This window comes from Fundulus heteroclitus, chromosome 7 (assembly GCF_011125445.2).
Source record: "Fundulus heteroclitus isolate FHET01 chromosome 7, MU-UCD_Fhet_4.1, whole genome shotgun sequence".
NCBI lineage: Eukaryota > Metazoa > Chordata > Actinopteri > Cyprinodontiformes > Fundulidae > Fundulus > Fundulus heteroclitus.
Window position 1 is genome coordinate 40,462,750 of NC_046367.1, and position 22,637 is coordinate 40,485,386.

At 40.7% G+C, this 22,637-nt stretch overlaps 1 protein-coding gene and 1 long non-coding RNA gene across 12 annotated transcripts in view; both read left to right on the top strand.

The window, feature by feature from the left end:
* Nucleotides 1-16,230, top strand: part of LOC118563764 — a 35,300-nt gene extending 19,070 nt beyond the window's left edge. Inside the window, exons 2-3 of the long non-coding RNA XR_004931420.1 lie at nucleotides 15,348-15,404; nucleotides 15,614-16,230. This is a non-coding gene — a long non-coding RNA (uncharacterized LOC118563764). The remainder of the gene's footprint in view (nucleotides 1-15,347; nucleotides 15,405-15,613) is intronic.
* A 1,536-nt stretch (nucleotides 16,231-17,766) lies between these two features.
* pcbp3 (poly(rC) binding protein 3) overlaps nucleotides 17,767-22,637 on the top strand; it is a 61,518-nt gene continuing 56,647 nt past the window's right edge. For all 11 annotated transcript variants that reach the window (XM_021307095.2, XM_036139636.1, XM_021307096.2 and 8 more), the window contains exons 1-2: nucleotides 17,767-17,870; nucleotides 18,016-18,137. The gene's annotated coding sequence lies outside the window, so the exon portion shown is untranslated. The remainder of the gene's footprint in view (nucleotides 17,871-18,015; nucleotides 18,138-22,637) is intronic.

A 22,637-nucleotide genomic window follows, 5' to 3' on the forward strand; every position in this document is an offset into this window, starting at 1 on the left:
GGGGACAGCTCAAAAAATTGACATTTCAAATCCGGGTTCTGATTTTGCTTTAAATGAGCGGCCCAAATCATTAGTAAACTAATAAAATGTAAGCATGTGTTTGAGGCTTATTTTGGAACTGTATGAATACAAAAACACCTTGTTGTAAACTCTCTCTGTCTTGCTTGATTCCTTTTTCCACATTAAGGCGAAGGAAATGCTCTTAGTCCTCTCCCTCTATTATTCATTTAATGGACCTCTGAAACTGTGTCAGAGCCAGTGAGCAGTCTTCTACCTCCTGGTTTGCACTCCACCTTTTTTTTTTTATTTCTTTCTTTATGTTTCCGACCAGCAATCAGCAATAGCAGTGGTGCTATAACTGCCAGTGGCAGAAGATGAACCCTGCATACATGAACGTTGACACCGTGAGGTCAGCATTAATCGATCCTGTGCATGTTTTCGTATTTGTGGCACTGCTTTCTGGACGGAGCGGCTGAGAATTCCCATGTGGGCGAATCAGGAGTGGAAACAGATTATTGTTACAGATGTGCCATGTCTTTGCACTCAGGTTCGATTAAACTTATCATCTAATTCGCCTTTTTGGATACCAGGAGGATTTATTTGGCTTCACTACGTCACTAAGAGACCGCTTTGTTAAAACCACGGACACTACAGTCGTTTTACTTCCTTTTTGTAGAAAGTTTTAAACTTGGGACAGTACCTGTATATTCTTTACAAAATACCTAGATTACCTCCATACCATTGAGTTACTTTTTAGACCTTGGTAATAGGGAAGAGTATTTACTCTTAAATCATACCTTTATATTTTGCCTCCAAGTAGCCAGACTGTCGTTTAATATTTGTAATTGGTCTTTATCTGTAGTTTTTCAGACTTTCTGAAGTTCTGTCAAAGTTTTACTTTAGGCTTGAGTTGCTATTTCAACCAGGATCAGTCCAATTGCTGTTTTTATAATAATATGTTTGTATTTTTTTAGGCCACTAAACCAGAATATTGAGACCTGCAGCTGGAACAAAAACTATTGAACTAAAGTGATGAATCTGCATGGATTTAACAGAACAAGAGGTGCTTTATTATAAATAAGTGTTATGGCTCTCTTGCCATACAACGCATTTACATACACCAGCATGGACCACACATCTGAGAAAAAAATTAGAGGTTTTCAGGAATGTTCTGCTATCGGGCAAGTAGTAATTTTTCTGTCATGTCAGCTAATTAGTATTAGTAGTGTCAACGTCACTTGCTGTCCAGCGACATAGAGAAGGAAATGCTTTCTATGAGCATTATGACGATATTCGGGAAGACGGCGAAAGCGGAAACAGCAGATCAGTCATGCGAGGTAAATGTTTGCTGTCAGGATTTATTCAGCAAATGTGTTTCCATCTCATGTTTTTCCCTTTGACTCCTATTTGGAAAAGCTAGAAGAAATCACCTCAAGTGAGAAGTTTTTGTATTTTTTGTGGAAGTGAGGAGTTTTTTTTTTCCCGAAATTTGCAGTTTCCATTAACTTTTTATAACTCATCTACTCAAAACATCTACTCATTAAAAAACATTGATGGCAGCTATTGTCAGTTTTCACAAAACCTTGAAGACTGTTGTTGCTGCCAAGGATGGAGCAACCAGTTAATAATTTAGGGGTGATTCCATCTTCCACTTAGGTCCAGATTGGTTTGGATAGCCTTATGTTTCCTTAAAAGCTGAAATTTAGATTGCTGCGTAGCTTTTGTCTAATGTCGAAATCTATTTAATGATCTGAACAATAATATTTTGTACCTGCTTAATTCCAATAATGATTTATGTTCAGCGGCTATTTGGTGAGGATCACGGTACACTCTGATCAACACGGCTAATCCGCCAGTTTGATGGGGTCTCCCTGCACTCTATACATGGAGATGTTTTAAGTGATGAAGTGCCATAAATATTAATGAATATTTCTGCAAATGGACATTTTGCAGACATCATTGAACCATGTTACCTAAATACTAGCTTACAGTAAATCACGCATCTCTCAGGTTCCTTCCTGGATGAATTTTCAACCAATTGTTCCAGTATTTCCTCCAATATAAGCACAGCGTACTGTCGTGGTCAGCCTCCAGGAATGAACATGGGTAAACAAAAGAAAGTCAGCTGAAACCCAAAGAAAACCTCTGATTCTAAGAATGTCTGAAGGACTGATGATCAAAACCAGTTCCCGGGATTACAGGAAGGTCTGGATGCTTGGAAGTAAAACATGCACAGTGCTAAGTTTCCGTATGCATTCATGTGGGTGAAATGTGGAAAACTAGAGACTCTCAGACTGAGGAGGCTTTTAAAACCCGCAGCTTGTTTGGGATTAAACGTTTAAAAGCTGGAACATCAAAGAGTTTTCGTTTTTTTGGTGTCGTCCTCGTGTCAGCAAAAGGCTCTTTGTGGGGAGAGCGCTAGGATGTCAAATGCTGCTTAACAGAACAGGATATAAGGCTTCCCCTGACACACACACACACACACACACACACACACACACACACACACACACACACTACAAACGTAACACAAACCCACACAAATTACAGCTACACTTCCATGTTCCCCTAGATTACAGTCTGTAGAAAGGTAATTCTTCACCTCTGCGGTATAGAGCCCAATTCATCTGAATGTGCATGGCTGTCACAAATGTCCAGATGTCTTCAAGGCCACAAACATAATAAAAATATGAGGCATGAAGGACTCAGATATCAGATTATTTTAGCCTTTTTGCAACAAGGTTCCTGGGATTGCCGCCAAATGTCCTCAAGACTTTGTGGTTATGCCTGAAAGAGGAAGTCCAGTCTGGAAACTGTGAACTCATGGGTGCACGACCGCATGAGGCACAAGGATAATGCAGAACCAAAAACAGTGATTAGGGTAACTAAATGTAACTCTTTCATGCACTGACCTATATGCTGTGCCCTTCATAATTACTGCTCCCTCTCGTAAAGACACGGTAAAAGCCTTAAAATTAAGTATTTTCTTTTTATTGCACTAGCATCTCACACTGAAAAGATAAAAAAAAAAAATCTTACCTTGAATTTCAGGAAATGTATTCACTGTAACAAAATCTCAGGTTAAGAAACAATATGGAAAAGTCACCAGTGCAACAGGATGATCCTTTCCTCCTTGTACAACCTTTCCAGATGTTTCAGAGTCAGATTTATTGTTGTGTTCAGCTCAGTCCAGGAGCTGCTTGATTTCCTGATGTGTGAAGATCAACATGCCAGTGCCTTGTCATCATGGTCTTCTTTAGAGCTAGTGGTGCGATGAGTGTCCTTGTTTGTCAGGTGTTGATGGTTGAAAAGCAGTTTGAGTCAACATGGCGCCATCTTTGGTTCCTTTCAGAGCCAACCATCTGACCAAACATCCTGTCTGGACAAACATAGCGCTGGGATTAATGCGCTAGCTCCGAATTAATGTCTGTTACTGGTCTCCGAAACTAACAAGGAGCGAGCACTCACACTGGCGTTAGATCAGCGTATTGTGATGATTGGCATGTGGGACAACCAATAGATGGAAGGGGATCTCCCCAGAACTCCAAGCCAACAAAAGACTGTCCGCTATACCTTTAATGTTGTAGCTTAGGTCAAACAAAACCATGACTTTCCTGAGGATGAGCAGAGCTTTATGGTAAACATTTGTGTTTACCAAGCATTAAGTCATTAAACACCTAAAGAAGAGCCGAACTGGTCTGCACCGAGTTCCAGATTGCAAATCAACCATAGTTTACGTCAAATTAACTTCATTTGAAAAATAATTGTCCCTTTGACTGTTTTAATGGTGACAGTTTCATTTTCTATAGTAATGAGCGTGACCTTTTGGCTTAATAAGAGGCCTTTTACACATGGATTAACTGACCTTTAACCACTGAGAAAGTCAAGTCACATTTATTTGTAAAGCACATTTCAGCAGCAAGACAGTTTAAAGTGCTTTATGTGATAAAAACATAAATAAAACATCAAACACGTTGAAATAGTCACCGGCTGTGAGACCAGTAACAGACATTAAATTGTAATCATCAATACAAATCAATATGTTGGTCAGTGTTCCTCTTATTATGGCTGAAAGCAGCTCTAAACAGGAGGTTTTCAGTTTTGGTTCAAAGGAACTCAGAGTTTTGGCTGATTTGCAGTTTTCTGGAAGTTTGTTCCAGATTTGTGAAGCTCAGGAACTAAATGCTGCTTTTCCGTGTCTGGTTCTGGTTCTGGTTCTGGGTGTGCAGAGTAGACCAGAACCAGCAGATCTGAGTGGTTGATACAGCACACACCTTCTTAATTAGAGGTTCCATTCCAAAAATAAAATATGCATTAAAAATGGTTCACTTAGAAAAATATGGCACTAGTTGTGCACCAGCAATTTAAAAAATTCTTAACACAGGATCTTTTTCTATACTTTTTATTACCTACATTGAATGATTAAAAAAAAAACACTATACATCAACATACACTGCAGTTATGAAAGATATATTTTTTTTGTATAATTGTGCGAAAAGGATGACCATGGGGGGAGCTGTGCAGGGGATCGTTGACTCGCTTGCTCTGAGCTGCTAGACTTCTTTCTAAACTTGTCTCTTGAGGCTTGTCTGGTCATTTTATGGCCTATTAGATTTTTTATGTTTGATACCTAATAATAGGCTTTCTAATGCTTCCTCTCCAACATCTGTGTGAAAACTTTTCATGGCAGGTTCATCTGAACACAGCAGTAGATAATTGAAAAGTTAATTGTTTTCAGTAATTCAATTTAAAAAACATACCTTTTATACTATATAGATGCATCACTTTCTGCAATATATTTCAAGTGTTTATTTCTGTTAATATTCAATCAGCAATAAAACCATGTATTTGGCACAGAAACATAATGTTATGACCTCCACAATCATTGTGAGGACCTCTGACAGCGGTTCCACCACTCCGCATTGCTAAAGAACCTGTCTGTTCACAGATTACTCTCTAGTCTAAACAATCATGAATGGGAAGTTGAGTGGAAGGAAAAAGTGTGTGTGTAAAAAAACGTGGATCTGCTGCTTTGAGAGGACAGGGTTATTTAAGAGTTTCTGGCCGGTCTGGACTTTAGCTGGAGCTTTAAAAGCCGCCTCACTGAGGTGCATCCAGGACACCGTCTGCAACGGTCACACCCCTGGTGTTTAGCTGCTCTATAAGGACAGAACCGACTTACCTGGGCTACAGAGAACCATTACTGCGGCACACTGGTTCAAAGTCTTCTTCTAAGATGGAAGTAAAGGCCGCATTTCATTGGGAAATCAAAAACTGGAGGAAAACTGAAGAGGTAGCGAATCTGAGCTGAGGTCCAGTGTCCACTGCTGGTGCTGCTGGTGCTAGACCAGTATGTTTCATCAGGTCCAAAGGCAACACAGTCTGCCCCCCCCCCCCCCCCCATAATCTATTGCTAAATTCTGGGTTTTTATTCGCTGTTAGCAAAACTCACCAAAATAGACAGACTCTTTCAATCTGTGTGGAGTAAAGCTGTTTAGAAACAGAAATTTCCCTTTTTTTATCCAATTCCTAAAATAAATGACGTTTTTAAATGATAATCTAACTAACAGAGATGCTCAGGTCAGTGACAAACAAGCGCTGTGTTGTCTGATCACATTAAATTGACTTTAGTTTGGATAAAAGCACACAGATCCAAACCAGCGAGAGCCGCCATGACTCCATCCGTCCGTTTGGTGCTTTTTGTTTCCAGCGGTGTCAGATGAACCAGGACCAGAAGAAGAGACGCTAACTTCCTCCGTCCTCTCACCAGGTCCAGCTCAGGAACTCAGACCTTTCGATTTTTCTGACTAAACAGAAGCGGATTCCCACAACGAGCCTGTTTCAGCCGTCCCCTGCATCAGAGCGCCATATTACTACAAAGTCAGCCAAATATTTTCCATGCATCATGAGAGGGCCTCCTCCTCTTCCTCCTCCTCCTCCTCCTCTGTGGTTATTGCACAGCTGGTTTTCCCCTGACTAGTACACATTTTTTTGCAGACGAAAAGAGCTGGCTTTAACAAATCTGATAAATGACTGGTTGCAAACTGCAGACCAGTCATTTCTTTCGGACAGGAAGTATTAACTGATTTTCTCCTGTACATTAAGATGCATTACCGCTTGATTTCGCTATAAGATGCTAAATTAGAAGTGTAACAATGCCTCAGCGTTCGCCAGAGGATTATTACCAGCTTGGAACCAGCTGCTCGGGTCGCCTTCAAGCCAACATATGAACATGCTCTTATAGGAGAAGTGACTTCAAGTTTATTTTCAGTTTATTTAACTAAAACAACACCTCTATAGGGTTAGTTTTAGGGGTAAACGTTTAATAAAATCTAATTCATCAGAGAAATTCAGTAGATGGTTGGTTGTTGCTCAGAGCCATGACCCAGTTCACCCACAGAGTAATTTATAAAACAGTTTTTGATTGGTCAAGCTTCTTTGGAGTTCTTAGTACCTGAGGTGGTACGAGTAATTTATTAACTTTCATTTCATAAAAGCATCAAACTTAGTTTTTATGAGTCTTAAATAATGTTTCTGGATCTTTTCATGCGGTTAAATTTTGATGCCAGTGGTTGATTTTCCACTTTTCGCTCTTTCCACATAAAAGCCTTTAAAAATACGTTGTCTTCTTTATTGCAGCACCAGCAGTGGCTCACATATACCAGAGATTTTGTAATGAATCTCTACATTTATTAAACTCCAAGTAAATATTTGATTTCGGCTTTTGATTTGTTTCTATATCTGGGTCTCTAGAAACTTTTATTTTCCAATTCATTGTTTTCCATTTTAAATATGACAGGAGGCAGAGGGATTTTTTTTTTTTTTTGCTAGGCTACTTCTCAACATGGAAAATATTATAAAACATGGCATTCAGGTAAGGGAGCCATTTGTGGCGCAAACATTTTTGACTTGACAATTTTGGCCTGCATCACCAAAAGTTTGGACACCACTGACAACGACGGTAGTAAAAGAGACTCGGGGCGTTCCAGATGGGCCAGAAATGCAGGATGGGTTCATCCGTCTGCACACATGATTACGTTGACCTGCAGGGGTTATGTGTGCTTAGCCAATGGATGTATGGATTGTGAGGATAAGAAATAATTAATTATTAAGATTAAATCTTGATTTTGCAACATTTGAATAAAATACCTACACTAGAGCTCCAAAATGATGTTGACAGAAGACCAGATGACCTATGATGATGATCACACATCGACCTGCAATGTGTTCTATAATTTTCCTCAAAACATTGAGGGAGCAAAAGTGTTTTTTGTTCTCTAAAACTGTGAGTTGGCAAACATTAAAGAAGTTTTACGACATTCAGGATTCACTGTCAACACGCTCAGAGGATTGTCATGATTTCAGCCCATCAAGCTGGCTTCACATGGTAAATAGATTGAATTCATGTAGCTCCTCTCTAGTCAGACTGAGCGCCCAAAGCACTTTACACTAAAACCATTCAAGCACTTACGCCTTATTTTCTTTTGTTGGGTTCCCCTAATGTAAAGTTTGAGTCTGCTTAAATAATTGAACGATACTTCCCCCACTGTGTTTGTCAGGAGATGATGCCAAATGTTGCTGGACGTGATCAAAGGAGAAAAATAGATATGGTTTATGTTGTAGCAAGACGTGATTAGGTGGCTCTAATGAAGGTAATTTACAGGTATATGCAGTTATCATTACCATGCAGGAGAGTGTAGCCAGGTGTGTTGCATACAGTCTGCAGAGACGCAGCACAGTGGATGTTTGCATGAAGCCAGCAGAAAGCAAACGCCCGCTCAGTCCGTTCAGCAGACAGTCTGCGTGATGAGGCGAACGTCTCTGCTCATAAATACGTCCGCACCCCAGATTTACGGCTGGCAATTCCATCTCCAGTGGAAGCCGGCTCGATTGCTTTCTGCGCCTCTCCTGCAACTCATGCAGGAAGGCAACACAAAGCACTCCGTTCGCACATCCGCACGCAGGGACGGCACAAAGGAGGACGGTTGCTCATGGCGTTGTGTTTATTCCCTGCGTAGACATCCTGCAGCTGCATGGGTTTGGGTTTTCATTAGCTGAGAGCAGAAATACAATGCACAGCTGATCTATGTGGGAGAGCTCTACAGTACCAAAGATCAGGGGTGCCGCCAAGAATTATGACAAATAAAAACCTAAATCATCCCAAAAGCTCACATTTATATATGTAAATTGTCTTTTTAGGTCCTAACTTCCCCCCCTTTATGGCCGCCCTGCCAAAGATGATCAAGTGTTTGCTCATTGAAGGAAGAACACCTGCTGGACCTTTAAATCAGTTCTCAGGAGGTTCTGATTCCAACAACAGACATGATGAAAGGCCGGCCCACTCTATCAATCATCTTCTGTCTGATTAAATAGACGGAGGATTGACTCAGATTTATTTAAACTGGACGTGTTTTAATTAAAGAACAGGAAAGGCTTTCGTTTTTAACCCAGACATTTTACATCGTAACATTTAAATTACTGTAATTATGAGTGTGTCTTTATGGAAACGTTAATATTCTTTGTTTCAGTCATAAACTGGTTTATTTTCCTGTCATGGGTAACTCTGGGTAGCTCTGAATGTATGTCAGGAGATCAGATGCTGTAGGTTGTTTTTTATTGGGAATACATTTACAGAATCAGAAACATTCAATCCGTCATTAAGGAAAATGTTGTGATATTAATTTGAAACCAACAGTTGGAGATGAAGGAAACGGCTCCAACTAATTTCTGGGTTTCTGGTCACTGGAGGAAGAGATTGACTGTAGAGAATCTATTCTTCCTCCCTGCTTCCCTGCTTCCCTCCTTAGTTCATTGTTTCCTTCCTTCCTTCCCTCTGTCCCTTTGCTTCCTATCTTTTCTGATCTGTTCTTTCTCTTTCTTCCTTTTTTGATTTATTTCATTCCTTCTTTCCTTTCCTCAGCATTTTAATCCTTTATCCATTTATTTCCTTTCTTCCTCCATTCTCTTCTTTCTTTTTCATTCCTTCCTTCCCTCCTTTCTTCATTGATTTCTTTCCTTCCTCTTGTTTCATTTCCCTCCTTTTCTTTATTCCTTCTTTTTCCTCTTACCTCCTAGGTTACTTCCTACCCTTCAGTCCTTTCCTTTTTTCCTGTGCTGCTTCTCACCTCCATCACTTTCTTTCTTTTTTCCCTTCGTGATTTCATCCCCCTCTTTCTTCTGTCCCTTCTTTCTTAAAGAAGTCTATTTGAGCCTTTCTTTCCTTCTTTCTTTCTTAGGAGTAAGAATGTTAATTATTTTCTTCCGCCCCTGAACTCTTCCTTCTTTCTCTCTTTTTTTATCCTACCTGTTTTATTTTACCTGTCCTTATTTTGTTCTCCTCCACATCTTTTCATGCAGAAGAACTGAAAGCATCCTCTAAATAGTTTAAAAAAGTCTGACTTATTGTCGCTGCTGCATTAACAGCCTGGTCAACGTTCTTGACCAGGCTGTTAATGGCCTGTAAGGCCTTTAGCAGGCTGTTGTCAAAGCTGGACCTCTGCAGTCACCCCCACACCTGACTCCCCAGCCTCTTAAATCTGATAACTTCTGACTATAGGTGATGCTTGGACCAAAGATGGATCAGTAAACCCTTTCTCACCAGAACAGAAGGAGATCAGAGGATTTATCACCGTGAGGAACTGAGCTCCACCCTCTGGGAACTATTGGACTCATTGTGTTTAAATCAGGATAATTTTAGTGTCTAGTTCCCTGTGATGACTCCGTGTCATCTGAAACTGTTTCAGTAAACTCAGTCAGATATTACCAAACTAAAATTCACCTGTTTCAACAGTTTTACTTATATTGCCGCCATCTGATCCTACCTTAAAATGATCTTTGCAACACCAGAAGTCTGGGAACGTGAAGATAGCGCAGGTTCAGCGCGCTGAATTGCCCATGAAGGGAAAAGGCAGACTTTGTGTGCCCTGTAAGGGTTGTGTAACACATCAGTTGTGCTGTTAGCCTGATGCTCATTCAGCGTCAGCATTCAGCGGAAAAAAGCTCTGAGGCAGAAATCCTTGAAATGCTTCAGTTAAGATGCACACTCTCCACTAAACTAATCCCTGCACACAAACGACGAGGCCTAGTCATCTTCCTCACAATGACTTCAAAGCGAAGCGTTCGCCGGGACTCGGACTGTGAATGATGGAGCATCTGTGCGAGTTTGTCTCGCCGGCTGTCAGAGTTAACCAAACAAGCAGTTTCAGTGAGGAGCATTTAGTGAAATGCTCACCGGGGCCAGCTAAGCTCCTGATAGAGACCACTTAAGTGCTGCGCAGACTCTCTGGAGTGTGTTTGTTGGAATAAGCATTTCCTCGGACGTTTTGCCAGCCTGCACTGTGTGTTTGCGTTTCCCCACAAATATATCGGTGTTGTGATTGCATGCTCGGTCGTATGCTAAAGGTTTTCTCTGTGTGTAAGCACAAAAGGGTAAAACATCTGTTTTTCTTAGAATGTCGTAGCTGAATGCTGGGGTTGAATGCTGTAATGCCTCAGGCTAAAGAAATAATAAAAAAAAAGACGTATTAAATCATTTATGTTAGCAGTTGCTCCAATTTAGTGTGTTTTTCATTTTATTGTCAGCGTGTTTCATCAAAGCTTGTACACTACGAGCCTGATTTTCAGAGATTCTAAATAAAGAGAGCTAAATTGCGTGAGGCATAAAATAAACTGTGCGTACCAGGAGTGGCCGTGTTGCACCTGATCTTCCAGGATTGCGTCTCCAGTGGACAAGACAGATTTAATACAGATTGGTCAAAAAATGTCCTATATAAGGAAACCCAGCAGGTTGCATCAAGTCTCTCCAAGCAGCATTCACTCCTCCTGAAAGAGCGTAGAGCCACAGTGGACAGTCGTCTGCATTGTTGATGGCTTTGCAGCAATCCCTCATACTGAGCATGCATGAAGCGACAGTGGAGAGGAAAACTCCCCTTTAACAGGGAGGAGAACCTCCAGCAGAACCAGAACCAGGCTCAGTGTGAACGCTCATCTGCCTCCACCCACTGGGGCTTAGAGAAGACAGAGCAGAGACACAGAAAGCACAGAAGCTCACATTGACCCACTAATAATTTCTACGTTTCATATACGGGACAAAAACGCACATGGTTGGTACGAGTCAAATCTGACCTACAGCCTTCTGAAAATGAACTACAAAAAAAAAAAAAGTTAGACAAATGTAGAGAACAGCTGAAGCTCTCATTACACGAGCCATAACATACGAAGGTGCATACATTCGCATGTGTCGTGATGTCACTGTAAATAGGACCTTAAACGGTGCTTAGCTACTACTTACAGGGTGGGGTGCTCTTTAGAGGCTACTAGAGACTACTTTACCAGAACGTAGGCTTTCCTAAAACCTACACGGTGCGTTCCCTGAACATGGATGTATAAATCCATGTTCAGGAAGGAGGCACCTTCCCAGAATGTAGGAGGTACGTTCCCTAAACATCAAGTGTACTCTCTGGGTACACAGAGTATTTGTAGGGTACTGAGTACTGCTGAGGTTACACAGGCTTCTCTGAGTTTACAGTTAACACTTGGCTGGTGTCTGAATTAAGTAGCACTTCATGATACCTAAAGGGCACTTTGCCATTATTATTTATTGTTAATCACAGGGTAGTTTCTTGGAAATCATGACTTGGACTTTAATTATGCTTTAATTTTAACAGTTACAGTAATAGAGGATTGATTTATTGTTATAGATACCAAATGTAATAACAGCAGTGCTGACTAATAAAATCTCACATCGCATAAACATCTGCAGATCATGGGAAACCAAACGTTATTCCTCCAGGAAGAAAAGCTGAAATGTATATTTCTGCTGATAATAAATAAAGCTAGCTCAGTTGTGCTGAGACAACGCCTCAGTAAACTGTCTAGAAAATTCTGTTAAATTAAGAATTTCAGGTTTGGCAATTCTCAAATCCTGAACTTTAGTCCAGATACATGTGAGATTTATGTTTCTTTGTCTCAAATCTCAAATACATAATTACAGCCCCTGTTCACTCACAAGTTATTTAAATTTGTATAAAAAAACAAGCAGACAGGGATTTGATAGCAGGACAATGAGATTTTACCTCCTCTCATCAAGCATATTTTAAATCGCCAGTGAACAACTGATGCAAAGATCTTTATGTTGTGTAATAGATTTCTAAACTGTACCAAAGATTTTTACTGAAGTTAAATGGCAGATTTTTTCTGGTGGATGTTTTAAAGATGTAGCTGCAGTTTTCATTTGGAGCGTTAACCTGCACTTTTCTCTTTAGTTTTTGCTTCATCTTTTCTCTATGTTAATCAGAAGACAGGGTTTTTAAAGGGTTATTGAAAGGTTAAAAGTTTTTATCAAAAAAGATGAACGTTCCAGGTGATTTGGTCGTTTCGTTTTTTTTAAATTCAGGCCTATTCTCCCATTCCTCACCCAACATATCCTGTTTCTGAGAGGAGGAGGAAAAGAGCTGGAGCGAGATGAATTTATAATCAGGGTTGGGTGAGTCCTTCAGCAGCCGGGGTCAGCGCTCTAATCTGAGGAAGTGGAGACATTGTGAGGATGTTTAATGAGAGGATAAGAGCAACAGGGAGGGCTGGGGAATTAGCCTTTTTAGATATCATTAAACATTAATACCGTCAGGGGACCGGAGCTCACTGGGGTCCTTTCATTGACTTTCATGCTGGGTGCTAATAGAGTTTCACCTCCGGGGACCTCAGCGCCCCTCACCCATCCCCCCCGACACACAGCAGAGGCAAAAAAGAAAGAGAAATCAGATCATCTCCCCGCTTCTGAGGATGAGATTATTCAGCCGGTGTGTTCATTTAGATCATTTAAGGTCACACACTTGGGCTTAATCCCTTTTCTTCCCCCTACAATACAACCATTTAAAAGTATTAAAACTCTTAGACAGAGTGCCTAATTCTACTCAGAGCTGAATTCAAGGAAGAGAAAGAAAAATAGTTCCCTGTGGCGTGATGTAGAGGTGGTCTCCAGTCCGTCACAGAGACAAACGAGTCAGGCAGCGATTAACACACTGCAAAAACGGAACTAAAAATAACTAAAATTTCTTGAAATGAGTGCATGTATCCTTGATTTGAGCAGGTAAATAAGATGATCCGCCAATGGAATAAGATTTATGCACTTAAATTAGGAATAACTCATCTCCATCATCTTATTTCAAGTGCAGTATATCTAATTATCTTATTTTAGGGGTCAAAATACTCATTCTATTGGCAGCTAATCTTATTTACCAGCTCAAATTAAGGACAAACGCACTAATTTAAAGAATTTTTTACTTATTTTTAGTTCTGTTTTTGCAGTGCAGATTCTCCCCGGCGACTTCAACAGCCTCTGGTTTGCCTGACCTGCATTTGTCTGGATGCCACAGGAAGCTGGAGTACCCGGGGAGAAACCGCTGAGCCGCAGGGAAAGCACAGAAAATCCACACACATACAGAATTTAAACCGAGAAACATCTGAAGAGTTAAAACCTTCACGGTGATCAATAGGAGACTCAGATGCTGCAAAGAGAACCCGGTCAGAACCAGAAACATGCAGACGGCGCCATCTGGAGGTCAAAGTGTCATGAAATGGTTCTGCTTCACAGAATGTGTTTATTCCTTAAGCAAACTTATAGTTTTCAAATAAGAAGCTGAGAAATGTGTCATCAGGTCAGACCTACATTAAATAACTTGGATGTTCTCTAGTCAATCAGTCACAATGTAAAACACGCCAGCTTTCCAGGAGGCTTAGTCAGCGCTTTAAAAGAAGGACGCAGAGGTTTCTGTGTAACACTTCAGTCAGTAGCAACATTTCTGAATTTACTCACGACTGATTCAAACTCAAGAAATAACACAAATGGAAACAAGCTGAACAAAAGGAGGAACGCTATTTCTAATCCACAAATTAGCGATTAAAGAAAGAAAAAGTGACATAGAAAGAAACACTGATTTAAACTGATAAGAATGATGAAAGAATGATAATATTTAACTTTAAATCTGGGAGAAAATAGGGGAAGAAGAAGCTTAAACTGTGACATGGGTACACCTGTGGACCCGTCACTTCAGACACAGGAAGTCTCATTGGTGTTGAGCCCACTGATTGGTCAGGCAGAAGACGGTCGGCCAATCAGACGCAGACTTGGAGGAGAGTCTGACTTACAGGCACAGCCAAGAATCAAAACATTAAATCAGTCAATATCTAAATATCTCAAGATTTAAACTTAATCATGCATTTATTTAATACGTTTTCTGAGTTTCTGAAGAAACTGTCGCCTTTAAAGGGTCTCTTGTACAACTTGTAAAATTTATTGTCAGGTATTTAGATAAATGACTGACAGCAACAACCCAGAAAACTCATATAGACTTGTCAGGTTTTTAATTTCTGGGTCGCCAGCTGTCTGCATATGTTTGCTTTGAATTTAAGGTTCTAGGAGAACGTTTAAAGGGACCTGCAGGAAGACGGTTCTCTGGGTTAATGTTCACATCCCAGATAATAACGCCTTGTTTTAAGTTACAGAAATAATTATTTACTAAACATTTCTCATTACCCAGAGGTTCATCACACATCGCTAAAATTTTCTGGGTTTTAACAAACAGGTTGGCCGACCCTTTGATGGGTGAAGTTCTCCTCTCTAGATCTCACCAGGAGTCTTTCATTAATACAGAAATGTTGTGTTTACAATAATCCCAAATTAGCTGCAGCATGTCAAGTTGTGTCCAATGGGACAAATTATTAAACTTACAGACAAGAAGGGAAAAAAAGATACAACCCTGATTTTATTCAGGATTTCCACAAATCTTCCATTTAAAACTTATACATTCTTCTAGCTTCAAAACTTCATTATTGTACATTACATAAATATTATTTAAACCACAGGGGGCAGTTAGTTAGATTTTTCTATTTGTAAATATAAAATAATATTTTATTACTTTGACTTGCAAAGAAACCGAACCTTTACCCTTAACTGGATTGTGTTCTTTATTTTCTTGTGAAATGTTTTTAAACTCTTCTGTGAATTTTTTGTGAGTGCAGAAATTTCACATTTAGGATTGTATTTAAGTTTATATTTTACCTCTTTCAGAGTGGTCATTAATAACAGACTTATTGTTTCAAGTTTTCTCTTCATTTGAATCCTATATTATCAAGGAGAAAGTGTGTAATTCACAATAATCTCCAGCAGAGGGCAGTATGTGCTAACAGGACGTTTTCAGAAGTGCTGTCTGTCTAATTCTCAGGCTGGTAATCTGTTAGAATAATACAGCTAATTGTGTTTTAGGCTTGCTCTGAGGTAGAGGGCGCTGCTGCTGCACAGAACTGCAGTCAAGGGAACTTTGTGATTAATAAACTCCTATCTTTTTCAGGTTTTCCTTTGTGGTTCTCGTTTGGAGTGTCGACTGCTAGGATTTCAGCTTCACACAGTAAGAAACATCAGCAAATTTCCACTGATGAACCATTAAATGGTCCAGTTTGAGCGCCTTTAAAAGAATAAACCCTTTGAGGGTTCAGTTCAGGCTGCGTGGCTCTGTAGAAACGTCTTCTAACATCAGCTGCATGATGTGCTTTGAAATATTCAGCAATACCCTCAGAGCCTCGTTAACGCACAATTTTTCTTTTCTGTCTCTAACAGATCCTCAGAGCCTAGCTGCCAGGAGTAATTTGGTCTAAAGACACCTCGGCTGAACGTGTGCAGCGAAGTAAATTGTGCATAGAAAAAGTACGTTTTGCCAAGTTTCTCAAACTCCCTGTCCTCCGTTCAGCCTCGGTCACAGTTTAGTTTAGAGGTTAAGTTTTAATCTCATCAAATAGACGACAAAAAATGCTGTTTTCATGATCTGGGGAAAAGATCTGTGAAAAATAAAAGGTTTGTAATGAATGCATTCAGTGTAGAAATCTTGATTAAGATCTTAACAGAACGCTTTACATGGTGGGACACAGAATGCAGCGATGGCACAACCACCAAAAAACGGCAGATACGAGCTTTGGGAGATGAGCGGATGGTGGTTTACCTGTTATGAGTCATGTGCTGCAGATCAGACGCTCTGATCATCGTTAGTGTGAGCAACTTTAGCAGGACTTCTGTCAGTTTATAGGCTCGTGTTGACGCAACGCCAAGGTGGAAGGAGATCAGCAATGACCTTAGAGAAGAAACATTTGCTGCTCATCAATGTGGGAATTTAGGATTGTGCAGAGAGGAAGATTATTCCCAAGAGGACAAACATCTCCAGGTGTGGACGTCTCAACGGATTCAGCCGAAATGTCAGAGCGGGAAGCTCAAAAGAGCTCCACCTCAGACTGTAGAGGCCTCAGTTGGCTACATTTTGGCTGGTTGGTAGGGTTAAAGGAGAAATGCATCTTCTCTCTAAAAGAAATATGGCAGCAGGACATATTTATGCAAAGCTTTGTGTAAGGACTTCTCTGTTTGTCACAGTTAAATGTGAGACTTTTGGGTCCAGACTGAGCCATCAGCGGCAAAAGGATCCCAAACACAGCAGCAAATCCACAACGGAACGGCTGACAAAGAAAATAATCAAGGTGTGGCCTAGTCAAAGCCCAGACTGGAACATGGTTGAAATGCTGCGTTTGAAGCCTCAGAGAGCCACACAGAAACAAATGTATGAGAACCTAAAAAAAACTGGAGCAATGCCGGAATGGATGGTCGACAAATCCTGCTCCACAACGATGTGAGAGAGGATGAAGTCAGACTTTAAGCCGAAGCTGAGCTCTGCTGCTCCTGAAGCCGGGTCTACAAGCTGATCAGCACGCTGGTCCAACTCCAAGACACTGAAACCCGTGTGGCTTGGATTTAAGTAACATCTTCAAAGTTTAAACACGGCCTCCTGGTAGTGCTGGTAATTGCTCATGGAAACACTAAATTGTTTCCATCTCATCCAGCTCTTTATGCATGACTGCAGACAAAGGCCTGATCCGTCTGTCCATCATCGGTGAACAAAACACCAAGATACTTAAACGCCTCCACTTCAGGCAGAGACCGACCCCCAACCGAGAGAGGCAGTCCACCTCTTTCCAGTCAATGACATGTTGTAAGAGGATAATAATAATTATTTTTTTTAAGTTAAGCGACCAGGAGTTCAGAATAAGATGTACAACCTATCCTGAGCGTGACTGAAAGAAGAGATCTCGCAGAAATCTGTAATTTCTCAGGATGATTAACGTGTTCTGCCTCATGGTGAAAGAAAAAAGCAGAGTCTTTGTCCCACAGGTTCAGAAATCTCACTTCATGGCCCGTCTGGCTGTGAGGGGAAATTGTGGCTCTCAGGAAGCCGGTCATTTCCGCCTGTTTTAGGCCTGCTCTAAAATACAGACATGGTGCTGTTCCACTTATACAGAAGTGGCCATCTCACATGAAGTGGAGGTAAAATGTATTTTTTACCTTCCTTATTGAGCAAAGATAAAAAAAAAAAAATTACATTTCTTTGGAACATGGATTATAACAGCAGAGAAGTTTCACAGGGAATCGTCTGAGGCCAAATTCTCCAAACACAGACGGCATCACATAATTTCCATCATTATTTATCATTTTAAAAAGCATTTTTAAAATGATAAATAACAAAGGTGAATCTGAGGAAATCTGCTGAAGATGGAGTTTCCTTCTGATTGTTTTTTTTTTTATCTCTGGAGGATACAGAAGTTATGTAACCAATCAGCCATGTTTAATGGATCAGTCTTTATTTCCATTCATCTATCCAGTAAAATTCATGTGATTATCCTGTTTCCGTCCCATTTTCTCTCTCGTTCTAACTTTGTGATTTCTATTTATATCTGTTGACCAGAGATCCAGTGAACCCATTCCACAGGAGTTCTGAAGGCCACGGGTCACATGACCTGGAAGAAAAAACCCAGGAGGCTTTTGGGATCGCTCTATGGTCAGACACACTTTTTCCTTCCTGTTTCTGTTGTCTGATTATTACTGAGCGTTGACGGGACGTAAATCCCATCCGGTACAGACAGACACTGTAATGGCGCTAAGAGGCGTCAGGTAATCTGATTGGACGCCCTGTTTTTTTTCAGCATGGGCTGGCTATCAACCTGAAGGACGGTCAAAAGGCTGATGAACTGATCTGAGTCTGAGTGGGAGCACGGTGATCTGGTGTCCTGCATGCCCTGGGAACCCGACGCCCGGCACAAATCAGGTAGGTGACCGAACTAAACCAGCCCGTCAGCGTAAACCAAAGGGCTTCACTTCCTGCCGTTATCGAGGCGTTTAATAGCAAGACGATTGCTGACACCAGCCCATCCATCTATGACATGCTTCCTCCGAGGAGTCCTCGGCCGGGCTTTCGTCCTGTTAGGACACTCTAGAAAACTCTTGGATCCTTCTGTGGGTGCAGTGACAGAGCAGAAGGTCAGATAACTGGATATGGACGAATCACGAATAGGCGAGGAGAAACAAGGTACCAAGAACAGGGTTTCAGTCAGGTTACCAGTCTGTGTGAGCGGCTCTGACGGCTTCCATCTGACTCCTGCTCCCTTTTATGCTCCACTTGATTGTGGAGGATGAGGAACACATGCGAATGCCGCTTATTAGTCCCACCCTGCAGGAAAAAAAGGGAGAATCCACAAAAAAAAACCACCACACAGATCTTTACAGCCCTGTGCACCTGACAGCTCTTTGCTGCCGTCCCTCAGGAACGAGACAATATGAATGCTGAATGCCCCATTTTTCTGGGCCACAAAAAGCAAAGCCGTGCTCTGAAGATGGCAACAGAAGGCAAGGCAAATTTAGTTGTATAGCAAATAAAGACAATGCAAAGTGGTTTACATAATTAAAATATAGGAAAATAAAACAGATTAAAGCACGTTGGAATAAGATGTAGAAACAAAATAGAACATGGGAGAGTAGAAACTAAAAGCAAACATTAAAAACAGCTGGACTACAAAGTTGAACTAATGATGTTTCAGTTAAACAGTTTAACTAGAACAATCAAAGGCAATCCTAAATAAATGTGTTTGTAATCTTGATTTAAAGGAACTCAGGCTTTCAGCACTTTTACAGTTTTCTGGAAGTTTGTTCCAGATAAGTGGAGCATAGGAACAGAAGCACATGATCTGCAAAAAGGTAATTTCTCCTGTCTTTGATCACACTTTGAGATCCTGTAAATGAACAGGATCAGAACTATTTCAGGAAATAAGACCTGGAAACAGCAGCATTCCTGGATCAGACAGCGATGAAGTCCTGTTAATAAAACAGCCGTTATCTGCAGGCTTCACCTTAAATAAAATGATTCAGCACTGTTAGAAATGCTCTTTCTCTCAGGGCGCTGATGTAAGAATTGCACAAACATTTCAGGATTTTTTTTTTTTCCTGCATTGAGAGTTTTTTTAAGCTAACAGAAGCCACAAAGTGAAAAATGATCCTGAGGGAGAGTTCAGCTCTACCAGATTCAGTCCTTTAACACCTGAGCAACATGGCGAGTAATAAAAGGACAAACTCATCTGTAAACTGAATGAGTGCAACAGTTTCTTTATCTCACAAGAGTGAATCAATGATGGATCAGTGATGCTATCAGGATTTAAAAACAGATTAATCTGCTAAATAAAAAAAGCTACTTAAACTTCACCTTCTCCCCCTAAACCATTTTGCTCTGTGGGAGCCAAAATTAACGAATCTTAATTTCTGTTTCCTTATGAGTTTCTTTAGGAGAAATGATGGTTCAAATCTAAAAGTTTGGGAAGGTTTGACAGAGTCCCAAATGTGATTTATCCTTTTAAAACACGAGGAAAATATAATGCAGTGAAATACGGTCCAGAGGTTCTTTACTGCTTATTGAATTTCATTGGAAAAAAGCTTTTAGGTGTTTCAGGCTAAGGGGAAAAAAGCTTCTCTGATCTTGTTTGAAGTACAGATGCTGAACTTCTGGATGTTTTCATCATTCATGGCCACATTTCCTTCCTTTAGTTGGCCGCATGAAATAAATGTATCTGGGCTAAATTAAATCAAATCATTTGCAAAGAGGCTCTTTAGTTGGGTTTAATGTCATTTCTAACCAGTGGCGTATTGATGGGCAGGCAGCATTTTCCCTGCAGTGGACGGCAGCCACAGTTTGGTGATTCAGGGATGAATTCTCATGGAGGAGCTGGGTGAACGCAGGAATGGGCATTTCCAGCCCTCAGCTGATGACCTGCATGTTTTAGAGGTTTCCCTGCATCCACACATCATATTTCTTAATGGGAATGGAGAGAAAAGAACGGGTCTGGGGTGATTGGAGTCTGCAGGTGTAAATGTCCATCAGAGAGGGCGGCTGGGATCTCCCCGTCCTGCTGCAGGTTCTTTCGGTTCTCCTGAGAGCCGCTGGAGAACCACAGAGTGCAGCAATACACCAGGAGGCTTTTAATAACGGCAGAAGTTTGTGAGCAGCTGCTGCCTAAAGCACTCCACACCAAACTAATGCAAGGAAGGCTGATAATGAGATGAAAGATGCAGAAGACCTATCTGCCTTTGTTTCTGTGGATTTCAGTGGGCAGAGGGTCTCTTTCTGCAAGGCATGTTCTCCTTATGCATGTCTCTGACTTCCCTCGACAGTCTAAAACATGATTGTTAGGTTCAAATCAGTTCAATTACATTTACATGGCGCCAATTCACATCATGTCATCTCAAGGCTCTTCACAAAGTCAAATTTAATCCTCCAGATTGGTAAGAAAGTTTCCTCTCTGAGGAAACCCAGCAGGTTGCATCAAGTCTCTCCAAGCAGCATTCACTCCTCCTGAAAGAGCGTAGAGCCACAGTGGACAGTCGTCTGCATTGTTGATGGCTTTGCAGCAATCCCTCATACTGAGCATGCATGAAGCGACAGTGGAGAGGAAAACTCCCCTTTAACAAGGAGGAGAACCTCCAGCAGAACCAGAACCAGGCTCAGTGTGAACGCTCATCTGCCTCCACCCACTGGGGCTTAGAGAAGGGAAGAGAATACAGATGACTTCCACCATTTTTGCATTAAAATGGAGGAGATTGTGACCCCTGCACTTAAAGATAATCAGGATATACTAACTCAGTTACTGTAAGTGACTGTGGTCATGAGGTCACGTATGGATATAAAGTTGTTTATCTATCAACATGTGATATCCTGAAACCTGAGCCCATGCAGCATGTAGATTTTTAACTTACGTGGCCCGAGCACAGAGCCCTGAGGAACCCCACATGTGATCCACTGGGGCTTAGAGAAGACAGAGCAGAGACACAGAAAGCCCAGAAGCTCACATTGACCCAGGAGTACTTTCTATGTTAGATGGTAATAGTGGATGATCTGTCTCCCCTGGATGATGTCACAGCTAACAGAACACCAGACCAGGTGTACCTTCTATGAAGAGAAAAATGACAAAACAAAAAGATAAAAGATGAAATAACAACAAATATGAAAACCGCTAAATTGCCACAGATGTGTGTGTGTGTGTGTGTGTGTGTAAATCGCTCTTTTCTCTTGTGTGTTTCTGGCCTGCGTGTACCATTGCAGACAGAAATCCCCCCCAACCTATTGACCCTCTCCTTGCCGTGGATCAAATGTGTTCTCATCATAAATCATTAGCAGTTAGATTAGTTTAATTCTATCAGAGCGTGTTGACTGTTTTCAGTGACAAACAAAAAATATAAGAGAAGAATTTCATGCAATAGAGTTTACAAAGCTTTTTTTTTTTTTCCAAATTTTTTTACACCCGGAACAACAAAATAAAGCTCTCCAGTTAAGTAAATATAATCCAGTTTACAGCAGCGACAGGATTTATGAAGTATAACTGAAACTGCGGCGCTCTGAAACAAGTTTTCCAATTTTTGGTTGATCTGCCGAACCGGATTGTGTGACAGATTAAAGTAAATTCAGTGGAACCCCCGTGTGTAGCTGTGACTGATGGAGCCCACTTTCTTTAAAGAAAGAGAAGGAAATAAAAACATGCACACATTTTTTTTTTCAGTTCTCTGCTGCATGGATTTATTAGCCTGTCCGTCTTCCTGTTTGTACTTAAATCCTTTTGAGCATGTTTACGTGCCTGCACATGAACATGTATATGTGTGTTTTGACAATTTAATACTCGCAGCAGAGCTTTATCCCTCAGAAATATTTAAATCTGAGCTGACGGTCTCTGCAGAGCGCTGCTTTGGACTGATAGGACTAAGTCAAAAGTTACTGGCTTCTTGTCAGAACCCTAAAAGAGAGGAACTCTGAGCTGCTGCTCCATTTCCGACCACATTACAAAGATAACTCAACAGCGAATGCATCAAGTTTAAAACACTTTTACTCATACAGATGAGACAGTTTTCCATTCCCAGGCTGCAGTGTGGAAACGCTTCAGGCCATATTAATAATCTCAGTTTAATAATAAACCCCAATAACGCTGCAGCAGAACTGAACACTATTAGTTCTTTGTTTGTTTTGAACATGATAAGTTTTACAATAAAGACAAACTGGATCCTTCTGGTCAGCTTATGTAGAAAAGTATTGTTTATTGATCTCAAGTTTGAGCTGTTTTAAATCCAATTTTATCAATCAATAGAATCTGGTTCTGGTTCTAAATCACTGTTAACAGAAATGCTGATATCCTTCATTTACTTTGAAGATAATTATCTTTTTGTCTGTTTAGTAATCAGATTTCTGAGGATGACATTATTTTTTTTTTAAGGAATCGTCAGCATTGCAACCTCT